The sequence below is a fragment of the Triturus cristatus genome, chromosome 4_1, assembly GCF_964204655.1.
Source record: "Triturus cristatus chromosome 4_1, aTriCri1.1, whole genome shotgun sequence".
NCBI classification, from domain to species: Eukaryota; Metazoa; Chordata; class Amphibia; order Caudata; family Salamandridae; genus Triturus; species Triturus cristatus.
In genome coordinates, this window is record NC_140585.1 from 1,276,718,153 (window position 1) to 1,276,746,117 (window position 27,965).

A 27,965-nucleotide genomic window follows, 5' to 3' on the forward strand; every position below is an offset into this window, starting at 1 on the left:
GGCACCTCAGGTTTCAAGTTTAATTGAGCTGGATCTCCTAGGAGAAGGGCACGTCACAGCACCCGGGTTAGAAGTACAGGCCAGGTGCTAATAGTTAATGTAATCCCATGCACAGCAGGTAACAGAGATTGGCACAAGATAGCGCCTTTGATCTCATTGCAACTCTACCCTGGGAGGGGCCAGTAGCGTAACAAAACTTGAGGGGGCCCCCCCTGCCAGGTACGTGGAGGGGCCCCCTCCAGACATAAACAGGAGCTCCGCCCCTGCACAGTCTTGAAGGGGGCCACCTGGAGCTCGGGCCCCCCCTTCCCCACGGGTGCTGGAGGGGCTATTGTTACACCACTGTTACCTATAGAAACATACCTTCACTATATTTTTATTTTCGATATTCTGTCTAAATATCTCATTTCTGTTACTCCAACTTTTCTGATACTTCAGCAAAGCCAGAATCGTATTACATTTTGGAAATTTAAAAATGCTAACTTTCTGTATCTCAATTTCTATTTAACCCCTTCAGTGCCACGCCCTTTCCCCCTCCTGTGCCGGGCGTTGCATTAGTGGGTGGGGTTCATGACGAGATAGTCTCGTCATGGGCACAGCGCAACCGTGCTCCATGACGAGACTATCTCGTCATGGGCACAGAAGAGGTTAAGGAGCAGTACAGGCTTGGAAATTATGCCTGCAACCCTTGGTCTCACATCAGTCTCACTATATCAAACCACATAAGTTGGCAAAGACTCGAAGATGTTTTGTCTCGACTGTTTACTACAAAACACACACCAGACAAGACCAGTGACCAAAATCTTTTAGATCTGGGATGTGACAGAAAGCAATACAAGGTACCCATGCAATAGGTGCTGAGGACCGAGATAAAGATCTACATCTTAGAGATAACAATATGTCATAGGTTGAATGGATGTCCTTTGGTGAGTGTAACCCCGTGGGCCCTCTATGTGGCTTCCACTGGTGCCCCACTGGTCCCCTGACCCTTGACCGCCACATACGAACTCCCAGCCACAATCACTGTCAGCCAAACCCGACATCAAACCTGTTTCCAACATTTTTGATAACAAGAAAGTGCTGGTTTTCGAATAACTTATCAGAAGCTCAACTTACCCCGCAGGCTACGATTCATGACCTGGTATTCATTCACGGGATGAGCACGTCTAACATGACCGTGCAGCTGTGCAACAGGCTACACCTCGTTCACAGCATCTTTAGTGTTAAGATCAATCCAATCCTGGGTAGACAACTGAATAATGAGGTGGCAGAATTTATTTGACGATGTATAAAGAAATAAAGGCGAAATCAGGAACCAGTCTTTTCCTTGAATGTGGCCAAGAATAAACTTTCACCATTTTGAAAATGTATGCTTTGAGTAAAACATGGAAAACATATTATTTTCAGATTTACCTATGGATAGCATAATGTTGTTACTGGAGATGCTATTAACAATTTGTTTTCACTATTCAAAGTTGCGGTGTTATTTCTTTACTTTTTATGCAGTGATAAATATTTGCTTTGTGGTAAAGCATTTTGATGTTAATTCGACAGAGATGGTGGTACTAGAAATGTGGCCCTAGAAATGTCAGTTCTTAATGTCTGAATTAAGACTGCTACCTCTTCCAGCAGCAGCAGTGACAACATCTAAAGTTGTTTGGCTAGCAGAACACGGAGATGGTGTAACATAGCATAGCAACAGTAACAAACATCAGCAGACGAGCAAATCAGCTAGCCAAAACCTACCTAATCCTTTGGGGCGAGTAATGTCGGAATTTACATTCTGTGGTTTACACAGGTTCATCTCACTGTCACATCCAAAGTATTTTTAATTCCTGTTAGGGCAACTCCCATACATGCAGGCCTGAAACAGTGGTGTCTTTTGCACTGAAAACAACTGGAGACCTTTCCCAGAAAGGAGAGCAATCAGGTAAGGCGTTTAATAGAGAAAAATAAAGAAGGTAGCCTTCCACGAGAAACAAGGAGGCTTCCAGATATGTTTTTGTGTGTTTACATAAGACACTATACCAGGATGAGCTTGTGGTATCAGTAACAGCAGACCCTGGTGGTGACTCTGAAGCACATATGCTGCAGAGTAGATGGAAGAGGTTGGACAGGCAAATACCTCCCAGTGATAAGAGGAAGGATGACGTTTGTGTGTAGTGAGGTTATTCTACATATGGCTAATCTGGCTGCTTAAATGTGTTCTGGGAAGGGCCAGTTCACTCTGATCCAATCTAGACGATCAAGCGTATTCTAGCCGGTGGCCTCCAAAGGTTGATGGGTGGCAAGCCTAAGGCTCTGTTTTAAAGCCAGATTTGAGATCAAATCCAGTCACCTATTCTGCAGAAAAGTCTTAAAAACTAAACTGGCCAAGTTGACCTGTGGCTAATAGCTGAATGTTGTGCTAGTGAGTGGAAAATACTGGATAGTTGTTGTGTTTAGCAGTCAACTGGACTTCTACTATGGTTTACTTTTTTTTTTTTTTTTTAAACACATTTTATTTCTTTATTTATATATAATATAGCATGGCCGGTGAGGCCCGTGAACATAATGAATACATTAGTTTTACCAGCTTTGCTCCTCCCCTCATTGCCCCACAAGAACAGCGTATTAAGCATTGGAAACCTAGCTCAGTCACATATCCTTTAATTTTTTGATATTTACTTGTAGCTTGACATTTTCAGTGCTCCAAAGAGTGCGTACAATGACCTACAGTGCACTATTAAACTTCTAATATATATATATATATATATATATATATATATATATATATATATATATTTTTTCACTTAAAAAACCATAGGTTTCACACATGTTATAGTTAGCTGGACATTTCACTCGTAAAAAACCAATAAAATTGCCCCATTATAGTTAGTGCAGTCAACTATAACTCACGCGACCGCAATCCACTGCTGATGACGTCAGATATTACATCACTGTATTTAGACACTTATTTACCCATTTATTCTTCCATTAATCTTTAGCTATACATATATTACAAATATTTATTTTACAGAAAGACACATATGTCATCAGTGATGTAATATCTGACGTCATCAGCAGTGGATTGCGGTCGCGTGAATTATAGTTGACTGCACTAACTATAACGGGGCAATTTCATTGGTTTTTTACGAGTGAAATGTCCAGCTAACTAGAACATGTGTGAAACCTATGGTTTTTTAAGTGAATTTGCAAGGTTTTTTAAATGCTAATTCCTAACTATAACGTGTGTGAAACCTATGGTTTTTTCAGTGAATTTCAAAGGTTTTTTAAATGCTAATTTATGTATGTATTTTGTTTATGGGATTTTCACCGTGCGCGCACCTCGCGATTTTTTGGTAAAAAATTAAAATGTTTTTTCTCACCCTTCGGGGTCCTTCAGGGACCCCCTGACAAAGGCTAGGGGGTCAGAAACTCTCTACCCTGCCCCCTTTTCACGTTCTTATATGTTTTATTTACCGTGCGCGCACCCCGCGATTTTTTTGAAAAAAATCAAAAAAAAATTTTACCCTTGGGGATCCTTCTGTGACCCCCCTGACAAAGGCTAGGGGGTCAGTAACTGTCCTCCCTGCCCCCTTTTCACGTTCTCCACCTTTGTTTTTCACTGCCTCAGACTGCGAGAGACAAAATGGCGGCCGACACTTCCTGAATTCGACCGATTCGAATGTTTACTGACATCTAATAACCAATCAGAATTTCGCTCGCGCACGGCACCGTGCGCGCATGGTGCTCGCACGGTGCGCGCAGATAGATATTTATATGCTTTTAAATGCTATTTTCTCAGGAAATATTGAACAGATTTACACCAGACCTGCAAAAGGCACTTCCCTGACCTGAGGACTACCTTTCTGCCAAATTTCAAGTAATTCTGTTCAGCCGTTCGGGCTGTACCTTTGACTAAAGGTCCTATGGAAAAATGCATTGGGAAAACGCGTTTTGGGACCCCCCTTTTTTCTCGGCCCCCGCTTGACGAATCACCCCGAGATTTTCAGGGTAGGAGCTGAACGGAGCGCCCCATTTGTTTCGAAAATCTCGCGAGGATTCGTCAACCGGGGCCAAAGTTATTCAAAATAGAATGTTGAGGTTTCCTATGGAAATAAAAATCCTAACTATAGCTATCTACTGGCGACCGCCAGTAGATAATATATATATATATATTCACTGAAAAAACCATAGGTTTCAGACATGTTATAGTTAGAGGAAATTTTACTGATAAAAAACCAATGAAATTCCCCCGTTATAGTTAGTGCAGGCAACTATAACTCACGCGACCGCAATCCTCTGCTGATGCTAATACTGTATTTAGACACTTATTTGCCCATGTCTTCTTCCATAAATTTTTAGCTACACATATATTACAAATATTTTTTTTTTCATAAAGACACATATGTCATCAGCTGAAGATTGTGGTCGCGTGAGTTATAGTTGCCTGCACTAACTATAACGGGGGAATTTCATTGGTTTTTTATCAGTAAAATTTCCGCTAACTATAACATGTCTGAAACCTATGGTTTTTTCAGTGAATTTGCAAGGTTTTTTAAATGCTAATTCCTAACTATAACGTGTGTGAAACCTATGGTTTTTTCAGTGAATTTGTACGGTTTTTTAAATGCTAAGTTACTTTACGCCATTCGTGGCGTGCACGCCCACTTAACGCAGTTCGTTCCGTGCGTGCACGGTGCGCTTCGCGCACCGTGCGCGCACAGTGAGCACGCGGTGCGCTTCACGCACCGCGCGCCCACTTTACGCAGTTAGTGCCGTACACGCAAGGTGGGCACGCAGTGCGCTACGCGCACCGCGTGCCCACGTTACGCACCGTGCGCACATGGAGGACATATTATGCGCTTCCTTGTGATAGGTAATCTGTTAAATTTAATTTGTAAGTGATGACAATAATATGCCATGCACAGAGAGTGTTTTTGTTTTTTTATTAAAATTTTTAGCGTAAGCGCACCGTACGCGTACGGTAAGCGTAATCGGCGAAATTTTCAAAAATTTTTTTTTACTGTTTTTGGCCTTGGGGGATCTTTGAGGACTCAACTAACATGGCTATGTGCATGGGCGCTGTCTAAACAGCCCCTTTATATGTTTTTTGCCTTTGTTTACAGCCCCCCCCTCAGAGTGCGAGAGAGAAAATGGCGGCCGCCGCTTCCTGGTTTCGACCGATTCGAATGTTTACTTAGATGTAACAGCCAATCAGAATCTGTTCAGTAGATTCTGAGAAAATAGCCTTTAAATCAATATATATATCTGAGCCCGCTTACGGTACGCTTACCGTACGCTTACCGTAAGCGTACGGTGGCGTGCGCGAGCGCGATTCTGATTGGCTCTTAGATCTTAGTAAACATTCGAATCGGCCGAAACCAGGAAGCGGCGTCCGCCATTTTGTCTCTCGCACTGAGTGTTGTTTATCAAACATGATGGCCAAAAACATGTTACGGGGCTGTTTTGACAACTCCCTCCCACAAAGTCATGTTGAGGGAGTCCCCAAACATCCCCCAAGAGCAAAAACGGTTTTATTTTTTTTTCGGCAATTTCGCCGAGTACGCTTACCGTACGCTTACCGTAAGCGTACAGTAAAAAACAAAAAAAAAAAAAACACTATCCACACTTACCCCACCCCCTGTGCTTTTGGTGGCCGTAGGCCACCAAATGTACAGGGCTTATTAATAGGTAAAAAAAACTAAATTTTGGCAACATGAAATTATAAAATCGAAATAAAAAAAACACTATCCACATTGACCCCACCCCCTGTGCTTTTGGTGGCCGAAGGCCACCAAATGTACAGGGCTTATTAAAGTTGATAAAAAACGTGCACGGAACGAACTGCGTTAAGTGGGTGCGCACGCCTCGAATGGCGTAAAGTAACTTAGCATTTAAAAAACCGTACAAATTCACTGAAAAAACCATAGGTTTCACACACGTTATAGTTAGGAATTAGCATTTAAAAAACCTTGCAAATTCACTGAAAAAACCATAGGTTTCACACATGTTATAGTTAGCGGAAATTTTACTGATAAAAAACCAGTGAAATTGCCCCGTTATAGTTAGTGCTGGCAACTATAACTCACGCGACCGCAATCTTCTGCTGATGACATATGTGTCTTTATGAAAAAAAAATATTTGTAATATATGTATAGCTAAAAATGTATGGAAGAAGACATGGGCAAATAAGTGTCTAAATACAGTATTAGCATCAGCAGAGGATTGCGGTCGCGTGAGTTATAGTTGCCAGCACTAACTATAACGGGGCAATTTCACTGGTTTTTTATCAGTAAAATTTCCGCTAACTATAACATGTGTGAAACCTATGGTTTTTTCAGTGAATATATATATATATATTACCTACTGGCGGTCGCCAGTAGGTAGTTATAGTTAGGACCACGTTTCCATAGGAAATCCGCAACATTCTATTTTGAATAACTTTTGCGCCGGTAGACGAATCCTCGCGAATTTTTCAAAATAGGTGGGGCGCTACACTCCGCTCCTACCCTGAAAGTCTCGTGGGGATTCGTCAAGCGGGGGCTGAGATAAAAGGGGGGTCCCAAAACGCGTTTTTCCCATGCATTTTTCCATAGGACCTTTAGACACAGCTACAGCCCGAACGGCTGAACAGAATTACTTGAAATTTGGCAGAGAGGTAGTCCTCAGGTCAAGGAAGTGCCTTTTGTAGGTTTGGTGTAAATCTGTTCAGTAGATTCTGAGAAAATAGCCTTTAAATCAATATATATATCTGAGCCAGCTTACGGTGCGCTTACGGTGCGCTTACCGTACGCGTACGGTGACGTGCGCGAGCGCGATTCTGATTGGCTCTTAGATCTTAGTAAACATTCGAATCGGCCGAAACCAGGAAGCGGCGGCCGCCATTTTCTCTCTCGCACTCTGAGTGGGGCAGTATAAATGAAGCCCAAAAATGTGTAAAGGGGCAGTATATTGAGATAATAAACACCCAGCAGTGATATACGGGCCCCCAAACAACCCCCAAGGGCAAAAAAAATTTTTTTTTTTTTCGAAAAATCGCCGATTACGCTTACCGTACGCGTACGGTAAAAATTATTATTTTTTTTTTTTTTAAATTATCCCCACTCTCCCCACCCCATGTGAAAATGGTGCCCGAAGGGCACCATTTGTGCATGGCATATGAAATCAATGAAAATAATAAACAAAACATTTCACAACGATGCGCATAATATGTCCCCCATGTGCGCACGGTGCGCGAAGCGCATCGTGCGTACATGGCCCATCCCGCATAATGTGGGCACGCGGTGCGCGCAGCGCACCGCGTGACCACCGTGCGTGCATGGCACTAATTGCGTAAAGTGGGCGCGCGGTGCGCAAAGTGCACCGCGTGCTCACTGTGCGCGCACGGTGCGCGAAGCGCACCGTGCTCGCACGGAACGAACTGCGTTAACTGGGCGCGCACGCCACGAATGGCGTAAAGTAAGTTAGCATTTAAAAAACCGTACAAATTCACTGAAAAAACCATAGGTTTCACACATGTTATAGTTAGGAATTAGCATTTAAAAAACCTTGCAAATTCACTGAAAAAACCATAGGTTTCACACATGTTATAGTTAGCTGTACATTTTACTGATAAAAAACCAATGAAATTCCCCCGTTATAGTTACTGTAGGCAACTATAACTCACACGACCGTAATCCTCTGCTGATGACATATGTGTCTTTATGAAAAAAAAATATTTGTAATATATGTATAGCTAAAATTTAATGGAAGAAGACATGGGCAAATAAGTGTCTAAATACAGTATTAGCATCAGCAGAGGATTACGGTCGCGTGAGTTATAGTTGCCTACAGTAACTATAACGGGGGAATTTCATTGGTTTTTTATCAGTAAAATGTACAGCTAACTATAACATGTGTGAAACCTATGGTTTTTTCAGTGAATATATATATATATATATATATATATATATATATATATATATATATATATATATATATATATATATATATATATGCAGAATTAAATGGAAACATTTTCATCAAATGAATTTTCACACATAGAAGGGTAGAGCACAGAAAGCAGAGGAGAGATGACCAGTCTGAATGGCATGTAATCATACAGGTACTAATTATAGCAGGTAGATATTAATTACAGGTCTGAAAGGGTGTCATTAAGCAGACATCCAGCTCTCCGGCTGGAGTACTCTGCTGGGGGGCCCCCTGGAGCTTGGGGGCCCCCCTGGAGCGGGGGCTGCAGGGGCCTGTGTTACGTCCCTGCTTGACTGAGTGGCTCAAGCGCTACATCAGTTGGCGTTGCAGCTTCATGACTCCCAGGCCCCCGACCCAACCACCCACCCTCAAAGCTGTAAAAAGGTGGGGCGGGGTACAGGAAGAACCCTCACACCCCCAAGCCCTTCCCAGCTGCCGACCCTCACTCACCCACTCTGATGTCACTTCGGCCTACCCACTGGACCCAGTGCTGACGTCACTGCCCGCTCCCCTCCGAACTCCTGGAGTAAATGCCATAAAAAAATTAGCAAAGTATGTGGAGAGTGTGCCACATACATTTTTGTGTCCAAAATTACAGATAAACACTTTTCTGGATGTGCACGAGAGTTCTCAATGGAGAGGCAGGGAACAACTTCGCCGGATACTTAGAATGCGCCGTTATGACAACCACATGATTGTGCGCAGGGCTTCATGTCCACTGAGTGGCTCAAGCGCTACATCAGTTAGCTTTGCAGCTTCACAACTCCCAGGCCCCCGACCCAACCACCCACTTTCAAAGCCTTAAAAAGGTGGGGCGAGGTACAGGAAGAGCCCTCACACCACCAAGCCCTTCCCAGCTGCCGACCCTCACTCACATACTCTGAAAACACTTCGGCCTACCCGCTGGACCCAGCGCTGACGTCACTGCCCACTCCCCTTTTGACTTTTTCTAGGTCTCTTTGAGATATTTGGTGGTGGTTTTTTCAAAGGGCCCCTTTTACTCTTTAAGATAGGTGCTGCATCCAATGTAGTTAGCACCTCTGGTGCAGGGATGCATGAATTTGATGCCGGGTGTGGTGCCTCTGCAATAATTGGGGATAAAGAGAGACTCACCATAGCCGCGCCTGCCCCCAACACATTTGGTTCCTGGCTCTTAGCAATTGAGCTAGTGGGAATATCCTTTTTTAATACATTATCAGCACCCAGGGATAGTCTCCTCTCCGCGTGGTCAATTGCTATAGAAATCGCAGAGGAGGCTTTTGCTATAAAAAAAATCCAAACATGTGAAATTTACCTCCTCAGTCGATTTTTGTGTTTTCCTTCTCCCCAAACTGGCAGGGTTCTTTTTTACCATTTTGTTGCCTTTACCAGCTGTACGACGTTAGGGGGAGCCCAGCCCAGCCTCCTCCGGGCTCTGACAGGCGTGATCGGGCTCGCCCTTGGCCCGGCCTGGATTATAAAGTGTCTTCAGGCGCTTACAGGTGATGCAGGCGGCTGCTGCCGCGAGTACCGCTGTGCTCTGTTGTGTCCCAAAGTTCGTCTGCTGTAAAGGGCTGCGAGGGGCTGGAATGCAGACTAGATGCGGGACCTGCACTGGATTATAAAGCGCCTCCGGGCGCTTGCAGGTGATGCAGGTAATGCAGGCGGCTCCTGTCACAAGTACTGCTGGGCTCTGTAGTCCCCCAAAGTTCTAGTCCATTATAAGCAATGAAGCAGTTCACTTGCGGCACATAAAGGATGCAAAACAAGTCATTTGTACTATGCTCACTCAAAACTGCATTGCGACTCCTCATGAAAACTAAGATGCTCTGAAAGGTCCGCTGCGTTATCTTGTGCAGGTCGGCTCGAAAATATTCTCCCAATATGACAGCCACCCTGAAGACTTTGCTACAGCCTTACCATACGAACCGTGTGTGCCACCAGGGGGGCTTGATTAAGCTTCCCGGGACCTCGTTGATTGTCGCAAGGTCCCAGTTCCACCCTCTTCACTGCCTCCACACAGTGGCGTAACAAAACTTGAGGGGGCCCCCCTGCAAAGCACATGGAGGGGGCCCCCCCTCGGGCAGCACGGCCCACCATCTACCACTTTGCCCTACCACCCAGAAATCTAGCATATTTTGATTTGAAACCTCCACCATTTAAATGAAGTGCCTCTATAATGTCTTTCTCTAAGTTCTAATGAGAAAGCGGGAAACACTCTTAACATACAAGCTATGCCATTTGTAACAATACTGTCAAAAGCAGATTATTTAACTGAGGCAGCAATCAGAACAATGCCAAGGAGTGGTCCTATTGTCTCAGGAACTGCCTATGGCTGAAGAACAAAGAACAACTATGAAGGGTCTGAAATAGAATTGACAATACCTTGAAACTTTGAAAGACCAACCCAAACCTGCAATTCCATAAAAACTCGACTGACAATATACATGAGAAGTACACAAGCTATAACTCAGTATCCTGCGAAAGTCAAGAGAAATAGACTTGTGAATTATCTGCAGTCACACACTAGCGACTCTCAAGGGTTGTGCATGACAATAAGGTGAACTGAGGAAGCAATTTCAAACATAATGTCTTTATTAGTAAGCATTGCAAAACAGGCAGGCAAACAAGGGTGAGGAAGAAAACTGTTTGGATGCTTCAGAACATTGATGCAGATGTTTGTCTGTTTTAATTCATCATTTCTGTAGTGTAAAGAATGCTAAATACAAGATTTAAGGTACACGTATTACAGACAAGTGCAAGCAACACCATAAATAACACTGCATGTAGAATAAAAACAAACCATATCAGCAAGTACCTAATGACAATCTATACAAACTGTAGTTGGTAAAGCAAAAGAAAAAGTGCAAATACTTTCAAAGTGCAAAATAAAGCAATCACCAGTCCAGCAATATACAAAAATCAAGCATGTTTTGTAAAACACTCCAACTCTCTTCTTGCATCAAGGTGAAAATACTTTCAAAGTGCATGGTAAAAACAAGTCCAAAAGCTTCCCTCACAAGGACTGACCTAAACCACCAGACTGGGCCTTACTTCATAACAAACAGAGGCCTCAGACCTCAGTGTGTCAACAGAACACTAGTGGTATTTACAATTTACTAAGAGTATAGACACGCCTGCTAAATTACAGATTTACCATTGCCTCCAAATGGCTCTATCATCACGTGTGACACCGCCAGCCAGGCCTGGATTTTAAGCCAACAGCGCCTTGCATTCTGGGAGTTGTGCTGTGACCATCTAAGTAAGGGGTTAAACATTCCAGCATGCAAAGTGTTGTTGGATAAAATCTACGAATGGACATGACATGGTGCCAATGCCACTTGGCAGCTATGTTTTATACAAGCACAAGGGGATGTTTAATTTTCTCAACACAAGCTGCAGAAGTCTGGCGTCAAATAGCAAACACGTTGTGCGGAGAACCCAGAAACGTGCTGTGTTTAGCCCCGTGTATGGACCTGAGGTGTCATTCTCTAAGAGACCCAGTGGTAAAAGCCCACAGTTGTCTCTAATGCATGTTAGTGCCAGGCAGTGTTTGAAGTGGGGGAAAAAAAGTAGGGGAACTGGGGGAGGAGAATCAGAGGGTGGAATAACCATTGGATTGGGTCAGTGGGCAGAGTGAGACGTGTGTCAGAAAGAGCAAAATATCCCAATTTTTTGTTTCGTTTCCCATTCCACTATCCGGTTACAGCTTATTACATTATTTAATTTAACCAATAGATATACATGTTTATTTAAGGTTAGATATGTGTTATTAACATTAAAATACATTCACAAAGTGGGATACATTTCCAATCATGGAATGTCCCAAATATCCTTAAAAGTGGAATCGCAAGCCATTTTTCTCCCAGCCATGGAGTTTCTGTCATCAGCACTTCTCCTCCCTTTTTCCACAAGAGTAGTTGAAGTTAAATGAAATGAAATGAATGAAATAAAATAGCATTTATAAAGCGCATGGTTACCCAAAGGCATCCCAGCGCTAGGGCAGAAACCGCACTAAGCTGTGGCAATCAATTAGGGAAAAGCCAGGTTTTGAGCCTCCTGCGGAAGACGGTGTGGTCTGGCTCTTTACGTAGCTGAAGCGGCAAGGAGTTCCAGAGTTTAGCAGCGTTGTAAGAGAAGAGCCGGCCGCCACTTCTGGACCTCTTGATTCTGGGAACAGACGCCAGGTGGAGGTCATTTGAACGTAACCGCCTGTTGGCTTGGTAGGGCTGGACAAAGGAAGAATTGATAGCCGGTCCCACACCCCCTAGCATCTTATGGGTAGTGCAGAGGGCTTTAAAGTGGACTCTTTCCTGAATAGAAAGCCAATGTAAAGACCTAAGTGCAGCTTTGGCTGACTGGCAGCTTGGAGTACCATCAAGAATCCTTGCGGCACAATTTTGCATGATTTGAAGTTTCTTAAAGACCACACAGGGAGCACCGAGATAAAGAGCATTGCCATAGTCCAGGCGGGATAAGACAAGTGCCTGAACCACAAGCTTTCTTGCTTGAGGGGTTAGCAAAGGCAACACTTTACGCAACAGTCTTAGAATACCGAAGTAGGAGGCAACAACTTTCCTTGCTTGGGTTTTCAAGCTAAGCTCAGAATCAAGCCAGAAACCTAAACTCTTTATTTTGGATTTGGGGACAGGCACAGGGCCCATACATGCTGGCCAGATAGAGGAAACCTCGAGGGGGGAGGGATTACCGAGCAACATAAGCTCGGTCTTATCACCGTTCAGTTTTAGATGGGAATGGCACATCCACCTCATCACCTCCTCGAGGCATGGGCCAAGACAAGTAGGGGACCTGCTTTTGTAGTTAAATGCCACCACTAATTGAGTGTCGTCGGCATATGTAATTATATGCACCCCAAAGGGTAGAACAATGTCCGCGAGAGAAGCCATGTAAACATTAAAAAGAGTGGGACTCCGGGACGTCCCCTGAGGCACTCCACAGTAAAGGGGCCTCGCCCTCGAAGACCTGGAAGGATCTACCCTCGAGGAAAGAGCACAGCCTATTCAGGGCTGTTCCTGTCACACCCAGATCTTTGAGTCGATGAATTAGGATACGGTGATTAACCGTATCAATAGCCGCGCTGAGATCTAACAATATCACGGCTAGAGAACCACCTGCATCAAGAATCCTTCTAGAGTCTTCCGCGAATGCCAGTAAGGCTGTTTCAGTCCCTTGAGAGGGGCGAAACCCAGTTTGGGATGGATGCAGGAGTTTTCCAGCTTCAAGATGCCTAGAGAGAGAGTTCAAACATGAATGGCAAAATATCCTAGTTTGCAAATGTTTTCCACATAACTATGGCTTTGCCATATTTGCCACACAATACATCATCTGCTGCATAATCTGACGATTTTAACCAATAAATTGTTTATAGCTGAAATACTTCAAAAGTTACTAAAAAATGTGACTTGTGCTGCTGTGAAGTGGAGGGCCCTTTGCAAAGGTTGACTGGTCACCTTTCTCATTGCTGCAGTTGTATGTTCCACTAGTACTAATAAGGAAAAATATTTTTTTTTTTTTTTTTTTTAACGTTTCCAAAACCTTTATTCAGCATGAATACGAAATACACAGCCCCACGCCTACAACCATCCTGTGGCCGGCGGCTTGGTACATGAAGAAAAATGAATGTTAAACACAGCTGCCTGCCTACAACCCTCCAGGGGCCGGCTGCGGCATAAGAAGCAGGAGAATTAGCGTGCCAGTATGAAAGACCATCACCCATCACCCCCGAAATACTTTGCATTGAAACAGTCGACCCACAGTAACATGCAGCAGTGGTGTAAAGGCGCCTGGCAATCGCGCACAATGACCGTCTCAACTCTCATCCCCGTGTGCTGCCTGGCCAAGGGGCAGAAGGCGGGCCACCACCGCAGGAGCGGTGTCTAGGAAGGTTACGGGGAAAGTGGGAAGAAGGCCCGCTATGTCTGTGGGTGTGACAACAGATATGCCTGCAAGGGACCCCAGATGTCAGTCGGCCTTGAAGCGGAAGGCAGGAGTTCAGCATATCGAAGTAAAGTATCCTGACAGTGTACCATATCACCGATCCAATCCTTAAACTTGGGAGCTCTGCCCCGTCCCCATCTACAGGCTATCAGACGTTTCGCCATAAGAAAGGCGATAGTGGCAAATCTGCGGACCGGTTTTCGTATAGTTCTTGTATAGCCCAGGAGTGCCTGTGTCGGAGAGGGTGCCAGTGAGACATCTATCATTTCGGAAACGCCGGAAAACACTTGTTGCCAATAGTCGGCAATTTCCCGGCATCCCCACGTCATGTGAAGGAAGTCCGCCCCCGGAGCGCGACAGCGCCAGCATAGATCATCCTCTCGAAGGCCCACCCTATGCATGTGTGCTGGAGTACAATAGAGCCTATGTAAGAACCTATAATGAATCACCCTGAACCTGCTACTGGAGGAGATCTGTTCGGTTTGTAAGCAGCAATAGCTCCAGAGTTCGTCATCTATGGGCAGTCCTAGGTCTTCCTCCCATTTTGTACGTGCCTTGCAAGGCAAGAAGTCTAGAGTGGTGCGTAGCGAGTGGTATAGGGTAGAGACTGCATGAGCCGGAGTGGTAGCCTTAAGTAAACGATGCAAGGGTTCCAGCATGGGTGGCTCGCTAGGAAAGTCCCTTGTCAATGCACGAATACCACTACGAAGCCTGGTATAGAGGAAGGTGTCCATGAAAGTGGGTGCAGAGTGAGCGAACATATGAGATTGGGAACGGAATTGTCCGCTATGATAGAGGTCCCCCCATGTTGTAATGTGGAATTTGGCCATAAAGTTTTTAAACAGTTGTTCCTGTAAAAGGGGCAACCGGGGATGGTATGCCAGAGGAAGCAGTGGGGAATAGAGCAGCGGTGCGCATGCTACCTTTGCAATGTATCGCCACGCTAGAATGGAGCTCGAGATCGTGGTGCGGTACGCCGTATGTGTCTCTGGTGTACTGAGTATCGCTCCCTCAAGTGGAATAGGCGCAACCAGCCAATGTTCCACAGCCGTCTGCGGCAGGAAGGGCGTGGGGCGAATCCAGTGATGAATGTAGTGGGCCTGCGCGCTGTGATAATACATCTCAAAGTCCGGAAGGTCGAGCCCTCCCTGCGCGAATGGACGAGTCAACACCTCCCAACGAAGACGCGGCCTCCTCCCTCCCCAGACCAGGCGAATGAGCTCAGACCTCAAAAGACGAAAGAAGGACTTGCCAGGGTAATATGGGATGTTCATGAAAAGGTACAGGAGTTTCGGAAGAACCACCATCTTGATTAAGGAAGCGCGGCCCGCAAAGGAGAGGGGGAGCGTGATCCATCTAGACACGCATGCCTGGATATAATCAAACGTGCGGCCATAGTTCATCCGCATTAGCTCTTCTCGGTCATGGGAGAGGAGTATGCCCAGGTAGCGGACCTCATCCATTTCCCACCGTAGAGGGTAGTCCAGAGGGAAAGGCTGGGCCGCCGCAGTCAGGGGAAATATAGTGGACTTTCCCCAATTGATATGGATACCAGACATACCCGCAAAGCGAATAAACTCACGGAGGATAGGGTTGAGGTTGGCAGCGGGGTCACGTATATAAAGCGTGATGTCATCTGCGTATAGGGAGACGAGGACCTCTCGCTGAAGACAGCGCAGAGCCTTGTCTCGGTGATGTTGGCGGAGCCGTGCCGCCAGAGGTTCCATCGCCACCGCAAACAGCAGCGGAGATAATGGGCAACCCTGCCGGGTACCTCGCGACACCACAAAGGTGTCCGATATGCGCCCGTTCAACCCCACCCTAGCGACCGGTCGGTCATACAGGAGATAAATCCAGCGCGTGAAGCCCAACGGCATGCCCATATTGCGCAAAATACAGTGGAGATAGTCCCATTCCAGAGAGTCGAAGGCCTTGGTGGCGTCCAAAAAGACCGCCACCAATGGCAAATCCGGATCTACATTATGCATAATGGAGAATAGCGTCCGGAGATTATTGGAGGTGGCCCTACCAGGGACGAAACCCGCTTGATTAGATAACACCAGGCCTCCCAGTAACAACTGCAGCCGGTTAGCTAGTATTTTAGTCAGGATTTTAGCGTCACAATTAATTAGCGAGAGTGGGCGGTACGAGTCGCAACACTGAGGCGGCTTCCCAGGCTTCAACAAGGAGGTAATCAGTGCCTCCTGCATTGACGGAGGAAGCGTGCCCGATTCATGAGCCTCCATGAAAACCTCACGGAGCACCGGAGCAAGGATATCCATATATGCCTTGTAGAAGTCCATGGGTAACCCGTCCAGGCCAGGGACCTTTCCCGGAGCCATCTGTTTGATCGCATCTCTAACCTCCTCCAGGCCGACCGGCTCCGCCAGGAACTCCCGGTGACGGTCAGAGAGCCATCCCAGTGTAAGCTCCCTAAGGTAGTCATCCATGTCCAGTGCACCGACCCTGGTAGTAGAGTATAGCGTGGAATAGTGTGTAGTGAAGGCCGCCAGAAGCGAGTGCGTGTCCCGTAAAGGAGTCCCATCCTCCCCTTCCAGCTCCAGCACAAAATTAGAGCCTCGCGGTGGGCGGACCGCTCCCGCCAAAGATTTACCGGGTCGTTCCCCTTCCCCCGTACGTACGAGCTTTGAAGTACTTGCCCCGGAAATTTACCTCTCTTTCAGCGGTGGACATGTAGTCCGATAGCGTTTCGCGGTACTTTGCCTGCGCATCTGTATTGGTGGTGTAGTCTGGGCTATGTTCTAGAGTGTGGAGTGTAGTTTCCAGTTTGCGCATTGTATCTTGCAAGGTCCGTAGTACCCCGGAGCTCTTAGAAATGCAGAAGCCCCGTATCGTGACCTTTAGCGCCTCCCAGAGAGTGGCTACCCGGTCCACCGTTCCCCTGTTACGGGATAGGAAATCTTCTAGCTCTTGACCTAATTCGGTGCGAAATAGTTCATCAAGTAAGATGGTGGGTTGGAGTCTCCAAGTCTGAGGTCTGCCCATGATGTCGGGTAGACGGAACTCGGCCAGTACTGGGGAGTGATCGGAGTATGTACGGCCCAGATGTCGCACCTCCACCAAGGAAGGGGCTAGGGCCCTATCCACCATAATGTAATCTAGTCTGGCCCAAGTTGCATGTGCATGATTCCAGTGCGTGCCTTCCATAGAAGTCGGGTGTAAGTGTCGCCAGGTATCCACGATCTCATGGGTGTCGCATATGTCCCTTAGGTATCTGTGTGTATTATTGTAGTGGTGCGTAGAAGGGTTCGACCTATCCAAAGCGGGGTCTAGAACCGCGTTGAAATCTCCCCCCCAGATGAGGTGTGTGGATCCCACTTCTCTGACCTTGTTCCAGAGAGCAATGAAACTGCTCGGATTATCGCAGTTGGGGCCATAAGAGCAGGCAAGGGTGACGGTCTCGACCCCTATCCTACCCCAGGCTATGCAATAACGACCCTCGCGATCCGTGGCGGTGCCTATGGGAACGTAGGGAACTCCCCTTTTAACTAGGATAGTAACGCCTCTTGCATAAGACGAGTAAGGCGCATGAAGTGAATGGGCAGCCCATCTGGCAGCAAAGGTGGCATTGCGAAGAGGGTCCATGTGAGTCTCCTGAAGAAATACAACCTGAGCATGCAACCTGTCTAAGGCACCCAGGATACGCCTGCATTTCCTGGGATCTCCCAGGCCACGAACATTCCAGGTGATAGCAGTGAGCAGTCCTCCCCGCCCTAGCTCAGTGCGTGTGGTGCGGGTCATGTGTGCCGAGAAATGAATTATGGGTTAAGAGGTGCAACGGGCAGCAGGGCCATAGATGTATTGGTCGAAAAAGGGTGGCACATTGTGCTATTTCAACAAGTATGTTCGCAGTGTTCATGCTGAAGACCAACAACAACCCCAAAACAGTCCCTGGAACTCCCACCCCCTCGCCCACTCCAACATCCCAATCATGTCGAGCATCCCCAAATCCCATCCCACCCCCTCCCACCACTGCAGCCCAATCCTGCCGGAATTCAGACCCCCTCCCAACCTTTACAACAAACATATACGCAAAAGTGGGGTATACCCTATAGGGGACTCGCCAGTGTGCCGGACCTGCCCTTCCCAATCCCTTTTTTTCACCCACCACACCATCACCCCATTGGGGGAGGAGTTCAGGTGGGACAGGGGGGGAGTGCCAGGGCGAATCCAGTCGTCAATGTCCAGACCAGTACCCTGTTAACAGTAGGCGAAGGCATATACAGGGCCCCAAACCGTAATGACTGTTCATCCCTTACATCTCAGTGAGAGGGCGAAAGGTAAATGTAGTCCTACAGTGGGCCAACGGAAACGGTCCCTCCCAAAAACATGATCCCCCCAAGCTCCACAGTCAAAGTACAGGTCACTCAAAGAGAAGAATCAAGAGCGAGGGGGGAGCCGACAGTGCCAAGGAAGAAGGAGAGATACATGAAGGGGTAAAGAGACAAAACATAAACCAGAACAGCGGTACTCATCAGTCTGGTGCAGACGTCGGAGAGCTGGAGCCCGATCCCGTTACAGGACCGCGTCGCCGAGGGGCCGCAGAAGGCTGTTCCTTCAGAAAGTCCTCCACCTGTTGCGGGTTGCCAAAGAAAAGGGGCTTGCCATGATGTGTAACCTTGAGCTTGGCTGGATATTGCATGGAGTAAGGAATGTCTCGTTGCTGTAGTTTCTTCTTTACTCCTGTAAACTTTCGACGGGCATCTTGCACTGCCTGGGTAAAATCCGGGTAGAATGAAATGGTGACGTTTTCATGTAGGATCGGTTGTTTCTCCCTGGCCAGGTGCAACACTGTGTCACGATCCCTGTAATTCAGAAATTTGATGATAACAGGGCGTGGCGGGGCCCCAGGAACTGGACGAGGCCCCAAGGAGCGGTGGGCTCGTTCCACCACCAGTTGCGGCGAGAAAGAGTCCCTTCCAAATTTATCGATCAGCAGCCGCTCAATGAAATCCTCCATACGGCCCCCACCGCTGGACTCCGCAAGGCCAATCAGGCGAACGTTGTTCCGTTGGGAGCGTGCCTCTAAATCTTCATTTTTGTCGGCAATGACCTTGAGCAGCCGGTCCATCTGCGTCAACTTAGTCGCACCAGCCACTGCGCCATCCTCCAGCTCCGATATTCGCCCCTCCGCCTCTTTCAGGCGCTCTCCGTGTTGGTCCAGCCGATGCACCACCGCCTCCAGGCGTGTGTTCATGTTGTCGATTTTGGTGTCAATGGACGTTAAGCTCTTCTGCATGCCGAGAAGGATAGCCTTCCAGTCCACTTCCTCCTCCTCGCTGGGACCCAACTCGCCACTCTCCGCGGGCAGCGCTCGCGTTTTCTTTTTTGGGGGGTTGAATTGTAGAGTCGCTTGTTTTGCGTCCGCTTTGCCCATGGCTGCTTCAGACGAGAGCCTAGGTCTCAGAAAGTTAGTCCGCCAGGTAAGTTCAATATCATAGGCGACTGCGTGAGCACCAAGTCGAGGGGCCCGCCACACTCCGCAGTGCCAATACCAGCTCGCCAGACGAGCAGACCCCTCTAGACGCCGGGAGCCTGCAGGTCAGCTTGGCCTCAAGGCGCTCCGTGCAGCCACAGCACCTCCTCAACCCCCGCAAGTACAGGGCCACGCACCTCCGTCCCGTAGGCCCCGAGGTCCAGACCAGAAGAGACGTCCGTCGGGCAAGGGCCGCTGCCACTCCTCAACGCCAGCGGAGGGGCTCCGCCGACAGCCCCCCCCTCGAGGCAGCTCCCGGTGTCCCCGGCCACGGCACCTCCGCAGCCCCCGGGCTCAGAAGCGCGCCCCCCTGCCTCAGTGCGGTCTGGTCGGGCGGGCAGGGCACCTACACGCACCACGTCTGCAGCCTCGATGCAGCAGGGTCCTCTCCACGTTCCCAGCACGCCCGGCCACGCAGGTAGGCACCGGCAGTCGCGATGCAGGGAAGGGGACGTCTAGGCCCACCGTGGCCGTCCAGCAGAGCGTCCGTCGCGCCAGCCACAGTCCACGACTCCCTCGCGGCCCGCAGGGCCCGATGAATCCCCGGTCTCGCGTTGTTGGGAGCCTCCGCTCCGAAGGTCCGCTCCTCTCGCTGCCCCGTCCGCGACGGGTAATATCTGCACCGTCAGGGCGCCCACAGACTCGAAACTTGCACCGAGTGGACCCGCGACCTTCAGCTGTCCATCGGTATCGATTAAATATCGGTAGCTGGCCTGTAGGATGTAGTTGCAGGGTTTATTGTCGCCCGGCTGGCGAGAGCTTCACTAAAGCGCGGCCATGACGGTCCAGCGCCACCTAGCGCCCCCCCATAAGGAAAAATATTTGCAGAGACTGTTAGCATGTGTAAAAATTTCAAAATAATAAAGTAACAGAACATTTACAGCACCACTAATACCAGTGTAGGGTATCAGAGCACTTTACATCACACATATTACACAGAGACAATCATTCAAATGTGTGCAAATCACTGTGTAGGAAATGTTACATAAGACAAAGGACTACAAGGTGTAGGAGTCACATGACAACCATACTAGTAGGCAGCATAGTTTAATAGTGATTGGTCTGCAGAAACACAAACTCAGAATTAAAAACATAATACCATGGTTAGGGGTTCTCTTTAATAATCAGAATTGATTTCTACCCAAATGAACCCTTTTTTGCAACATTAGGATAATCGAAGACTGGGGAAAAAAACATAACGCTCTAATTTATACCTTGGAGTTTGCATGCAGCTCTTACATGACAGTTAATAGCTCACTGTTCTATGTTAGGATTTTAACTTATTAACTGCAAGTAACAATAGGGTCTCTCTGACAAAAGCAGTAACCCACTGACCTATTCACATTATGTGCACTTTGTGATCTGCATGGCACATGTTCTTAGCAGCGTGCACATTACACCTCTGCCATTCCTTTTCATGAGTCAAACCTTCCACTAGACAACACACCATCTCTCTCTACTAAGAACATTAATCACTGGAGTTATCAAGACACTTTTATTGTTGCCGAAAAAATGTTGGAGGCCAGGAAGGAGGCAGCAAGTGCTTTTAAAACTATAATATACTTACAAACACAATACCCCCACCTGAAGTTAGCGCCCGGTGTGGTCCCACTGCCCTAGAGCCACCCTGCTCCAGGGTCCTGTGACCTCAGTGACAGAGTCACTGCCACTCTATGGTGTGCTGCTTCATAGGTCTGTCCCCAAGACTGGAGGTGAACTTCATGGATAGTGATGGACAGACCTTCAAGGTTAATCCACACTTGCCACTGCTAGGGTCCACCTGCTGATGCTAAGACACCAGGGCTTTTAAGATCTTGCGGCCCGTTCTAAGGTGTAGCACAGGAATGTGCTCCCTCAGGAGAGTGGTCTGGACCTGGTTCACCAGTTCCACTTCAGCAGCTCTGACCATAGCGCCACATCCTCACCCACACTGAACACCATACTGCCCCACTGAGAGAAACTTGCACTGCACTGACCCGCTATAAACACCTGGATGTGACTCAATTCTAATTACGCACTAGACAAGAGCAATATGCTGCCTAAAAAAAATTAACAACATCCTAGAAAAAGCAAACACTCATAGGCAATGCAAGATTAAGTAAAGCATGTGAAACGTAAGCAGGAACAACATGGTTACCTTTTTCCTTTTACACTCATTATTCTGAAATTAGTGAGTGCTTTTGCATGAAAAGGTAAGGCCATGACTACAGGGCCCGGAAGGGACCCATTTCAGTGCCCATTGCTTATATTCTTTCAAAACACAGGCAGTATGGTTTAAAAAGACCACAGTCATAAACACACAGTCGCTGTACACATTTTGTTTTTCAATTCACCCATCAAGCCGGTATTTCAGTACCTCCAGGCAAGCTGCACTTTCCCACACAGGGAAAACAATGTTGTTCAAAGAGAGAGGAGTAAACAAAAGTATCACCTCACTGGCAAACACTGTAAAGTGGCGCCAATGTGTTTAGGTGTAAATAAATCAATCTGGACACCTTGCAACCACTCTGTCTTGCTTTAATTAGTTATTTATTTTTCACATTTGGAATGTTTTATTTCTCTCTACCCCTAGGCTGCACTTGTGTCAGAAAAAGAAAACGTTTCCAGCAAAAAAGTTATTCTTTTTTGGATCCATTTCACTGGGGAGCAAATAAACGAAAGGAGGAAAGAGAGGGTAATACCCGTTTCTTGAAGTCTCGGTTTTCACTAACTGAGGAGCAAGACAGAAAGAGAGGGAAGACTCGGAGGCTTAGATGCCGTCACCTTGGCGTGTGCGTACAGTTTAATTTATGGGGACTTGGGGAGGTTGAAGAGGCTTGCTTGCAGGCGCAGCTGTCTCCCTCCGCTGAGAGTGAGGGGGCCCCAGGAGCGTGGGGGCCCCCCCGCACCGCGGGGGCAGCGGGGGCCTGTGTTACGCCCCAGTGGCATAACGATAATTGAGGGGGCCCCCCGGCAAGGTACGTGGAGGGGCCCCCTCCGGACTCTATCAGGAGCTCCCCGGCCGAAGTGCAGTGCTGAGGGGGCCCCCTGGAGCTTGGGTGCCCCCCCAACACTGCGGGGGATGCGGGGGCCTGTGTTACGCCCCTGTTACGCCCCTGCCTCCACAGCGGGCACCCTCACCACCATCTCCGCAGGCTGGACTTCGCCGCAGGTGCCTCCGTCATGCAACGGCTCCCTTACGTCCGATCCTGCCAAGATAAGCATTCTATTTTGAATTGTGTACAGGTACATACATTGAGAGTCCATTTGTATGCAGTGCTGACATTTAAAAAGGTGATCCAAGTATGTCCTATGACAAACCGTGTTATATGTGACCAAATTTGAAAAGTCTACAAGTGTGTTATCGGTGCATTTCAGAAATTCTGATCTTTAGGCATAGCCATATTTTAAAAAGAATCTCTCACTGAATGCAACAACGTGCTTTTCATTTACCACCTAAACTTCTTTTAATTTCTGTAAAGTTCTGCATCCTTGTGTAACCTAGATCCTAGTACCAACATCCAAATGAATTGTGTGTGTTTGTGGCTTGTGTGGTACATGCAGTATGTCCATGTGTGAGCCTGCAGGTCTAATTTTGGAAGCCTCCTGTGCAAAAGATGTAGATGAGATTGTTTTCACAGAAAGTGGAAGAGTATTGCCATCATTCTTCAGAATGGAGGTAGGAGACACGTCTCCTTTAAAATTCACGTAAGCTGTTCCTGCTGAGTGGAGCTGCGGATTAGTTTTCCTGTGGTACTGCCATTTGTTATGAGTTTGGGGTGGGACTCTCATCTTTTTTGTTTAGGGTAAGAGATCTTTTAGGTGAAGCCAGCCTTTTGTCTTCATGCTGATCACTGTTCAGTGTGGCTGGTGAAAAAGCCAGTTTTACTGTTAGATTACCAGTACTCATTGTTGCCCATTTTTATCATGGTGTTACACATCATTAGCGATTGTATGAGCCATCTCGCAGGCAGCTACTTCTTAGCACCATATTACCTACATGGAACCACAATATTGCCATTAATCTGTCGTTGGCCAATCTTACAATGTTGGTAAAAGTACAAAGTCTACTCATGCTGCCCACTCTGCACCCTTAGGCCTCTTCATTTACATTTACATACATATGCCCAACTGCAGCTTATCTGTTTTTGTGCTAGTTCTGGTCTGTATTTTTTGTGATGGCCTGTCCATATTCCCAAGCTGATTCCACTAATGTGACCAAACTACGGGTACACAACTTTGCCTCAGGTGCAGAATCCCATTGAGGTTAGAAGTGACAAAGAAACTCCCTTTGTATCATATGTAGTTCCAGAACATGCAAAGTCTTAGGGATTCAGTGTCATTTTCACTGTGCCAATCACCCTCAATCCATAGGGAGCATAGGATGTCTAGTTGAATGTTGACAAAATGTCCAATGTATGTGAGGAAAAGGACTTAAGCCCAATGCCCTGTCCTTAGCCCCAATGTAGATGATAAGGTTCCATAGCCAAGACTAACATGAGCCTGCACGATACTATGGTCGCACTTATGATCATACAACCACCCCTCCGTTGACTCCAGCTTTATTTAATTTGCACAGGTCCGATGTGACTTTAGAAAATTGCAAGCGCTGGATTTTCTTTCTCAACTGTTTCCAATCTCAGGTGCAAGTTACGTTGCCCACCAGCCTGACTGTACCCGTCAATCTGCAGCCAGTCAACTGGATAAAACATGATGGTCTGTTAGCAAATGTTGAAAACTCAACCCTAGTGGCAAGCCCCATTCAAATTCTGGCCATCACCACTACTGATGTCAAGTTCCATGGCCTACCCTCCTGGTTTCATGTATTGCACTGTAAATGGATCACAGAGCTGAAAAGTGCCGCAGCTGTTAAGACAAGAGCTCCTGCCACCACCCGTGCACCACAAAGTTGCTACCCCTTCCATATTTTATTTTATTTTACATTTTATTTTAAGGCTATTAGCACAGCTCATACTGCTCATCAACTGTATGTTATGTAACATTTAGCTGGCGGTGGATCCCTTTTGGTTTTACTATACACTTTATATCTATTGTGAATAGATTGTGGTATTAATATGTATGTTTGCTAGCACAATCACCTATTTTTCACTAACTGTCTATTGTACAACGTCCTGTAGTTTCACGGTCCTCTATGTTTGTTATTCATATATTTTGCTATTTCTTATGTACGAAATGACACTTTTGAATATGTGCATACCACCTCATCCATTTATGTTCCTGATTGTAAAGCACTCTGATACCCTCGTGGGTCACGTTCGTGCTATATAAAACTTTATAAATAAATAAATAAATCTGCCTAGCGCTATGGCGCTATGGCCAACAGACTATGTAGTAGGAACTCTCATGTTCCTTTGTGTTTGGCCATCCATTGTCGCAGCAATCTTATTTTGTTTGTTCATCATTTGCTTTGTCAACGGGGTGGTTGGTGGGCTTGAAGAAGTTAATAGCTCTGAGCCCAGTGCTCTCGTAAGAAGCAAAAGATCAATGTACAAAGAGAATTCCTTTTGGCAAATTCTGAGGACCTGGAACTTTCTTCCTGCTGGCTGTTTACCCAGGTGCCCACTGACTCAAAGCTGTGGTATGCCCACAATACCGAATCCTCATGAATGAAAGAATAATTCAGGGACTCTTTATTACAGGTGGATGCCACAAATTGGATGTGATCATGCCGAAAAATACAGGCTGCATCCCATTTCCAGTCTTCAACAAAATTTAAATTCCACTAACCTTTTTCTTTCTCCAGGTGCAGTGCTTGCACAACTGGTGTCTCTGGCTGATCTGGGACTTACTATGTGGTGAACTACTGTTACAAGTGCTCTCAAATTAAACGGAATTCTAAAAGTGAAGATTATTTGTCCTGATCATATTGTACAATTTAATATCAGAGTGCCAGATTTCACTCACAGCAATATCATAGGGAATGAACATACTAGCTGATATGGGATCCTTCTGACACACAATTCCTAAACCAGTGTGTAGTGTTTTCTACACTTTAATGTAGACTGAAGGCCAAACCCCCAAAACAAATAAAATAAGTTGCTAATCGGTGGTAGAAGCAGATTGTAATATCAAAGTGAGAAGCCAGTAACCTCCTCACTGACATTCGCAAAGCTCCTATCAAAACATAAATAAATATGGGTGGTTATAGAATAAAACAGAAGTTTCAAAGCATCAGGTGTAGTCATCCAGCTTCTAGCCCTCCAACTCGTTCAGGCAAAAGATGAAACAGGATAGAGCAGGCCGGCTCAATGAAAGGTCATCGGCATAGTCATATGTGGTCATGTGCATAGCATAGAATTGCAGGCAAGGTTGTGCATATTCAGCATTTGCTCTACTCAGACTGCTAAGGAAATTAACTTCGAATTTCCATAATCTTGCTGTGGGACATGTAGACCTAAGACTCCTGATACATGCTCGAAAGACACAAATTAATTCAGTTGATCAAAACTTAAAACATTTACACAATTAGGATTACTTGGAAAAAATGCAGTCATTGACACAGTTCATGCTATTGAGGATGTGGGTTTAATTAGGTGGCTTGAGGGCAAATTCTCAAGTGGAATTTCTTATTATAGCAAATCTCGGGGATGGGACATTTAAGATAAAGAACAAAAGACTTAACAAAAATAAAAAATACCTTCAGTAGCGTGTTTACATCTTCCAAGAGTAAGAGCACTCTTCCTATGGTTTTGAGCCCTCAAAGGTCATATACTCTGCGATACAATATAATTGTGCACTGGTCATAGAGTCATATTATGTATTCTACTGGGTTGTGTAGTGATAAACAGGAGGACTTAGAGGAGAGAAAATATGGGACAAAATATGTTGGCACTCAGAAAAGGTCAGTTCATATCATAACAGTGCCCATGTGACCGTGCAAATAATTTTACACCTAACAGTGATGAATACCATGTAAATTATTGCTATAAGTATCAAAATCAAATCAAAGCATTTTTAGTCTGCAGGAAGACCCGCCATAAAAGCAATTTAAAATACATACAGAGAAGATAAAAAATGAACACTAATGGTGACCAGTATATATTGTATAAAACATGAAATAAAGCTTGGCATACATAATAAATAGTCTAAAAAAGTACATGAGGTTAATCAAAATGCATAGTGCTTCTCCAGCGTACGGCTGCCTGAAGAAACAGACTTACACAACGACAGGTTTCATTGTCAATTAATTCTTGCAAACACCTAAAAGCTTGAATGCATTTACGATAATATCCGAGCCCTGAAAAAGGTGCTAAATAAATTCTCATATGTAATTGGTAATACCCACAGAAGAAGGTAAATTGAATCTTAGTTTGCTTAGATACACTATTGCACGGGCAAACTCGTGAGCTCAGGTTGTACTGGAAACCTTGTGGGTAGCACAGGGAGTATTACATGGTACCTGCTCTAAATAAAGTAAAAGCGAGTGCGCCTAACTGCCGTTAATATTTCTCAGGTATTCAGTTGGTACAGCACCAAAATTAGCAAGTAACTAATCCCCAATACTGGGTGTCTGTGCTTCCTCATGCAACCTTAAACCTTTCAATGTTTCTAACAACAGGGCCTGTGCTTGTTTCTGCTGACACAGAAACAGCAAACCTTACACCAATCCCTTCCAGTGACTTCCAAGGAATAGAACACTCTTTGTCACAGGCCAGGCAGTTAAAAATGATATTTCCAGTGAGTGAGGCTTGCTCATTGCTCATGACATAGAGCCACAGCAACGTGGGCCGAATACGTACATGGTGACATAAATAATTTATTGCTAACTCCTTAAGGCAAATAAAATGTGAGGTCAATGCAGGAACCATTATTAAATGTCAACTGAAATGATTTTCTTCCATGTGCAGTGGCTGCGGGTCACTAATGCCCATATTCCTGCCCAATAGGTCCATACTGAGCTGACTATATTTGTAGCAGTTGGACAAGGGCTTACTTCCTTAGCTTACTGTCACCTGGTGGTGACAGTAAGCTAAGGAAGGAGCCTACTGGTCTTGACTATCTCATTCTACTTTGCGCTGTTTGAGGCACCCATGAACTAGAAGCGCTAAATAAGATCCCTAGATATGAAAAGGTGCTGGTGTGCAGTAACGTATTTAGCCCTACCGTGATAGTTGAAAAACATATACACTTCAGGCCACACGACATAGCAAACGATTTAGAAAAGTTAGCCCTTAGATCCAATTTTTCCATAAAATCCACAAAAGAATAGAATAAAATGCTTAAGGCTTTGGGGGCATTAAAACAGTATCATCCAAATATAAAAGTACAGGAGTAGGTGCAACATTTATCATGGAGATATCGGTGGTGATATTCATAAGCTGAACTGAAGTTAAAAATATATTAAAAAAATAACAAAATGGCAAGCACAGGCCATACAAAATTTAAAACAACAGGTACTTCCCCCATCATTGCCAAACCTGACACATGCTTTTGTCTCATGGTGCACGGATATTAAACTGTGGATGAGTATTGGATACATTTCCATTTCAAATAAAGTTTGCCATAGCTTAGCCCTGTTTCACAGTCAAAGGCCATCAACAAGTCCATAAAAACAAGATGCAGATGAGATTGCTTC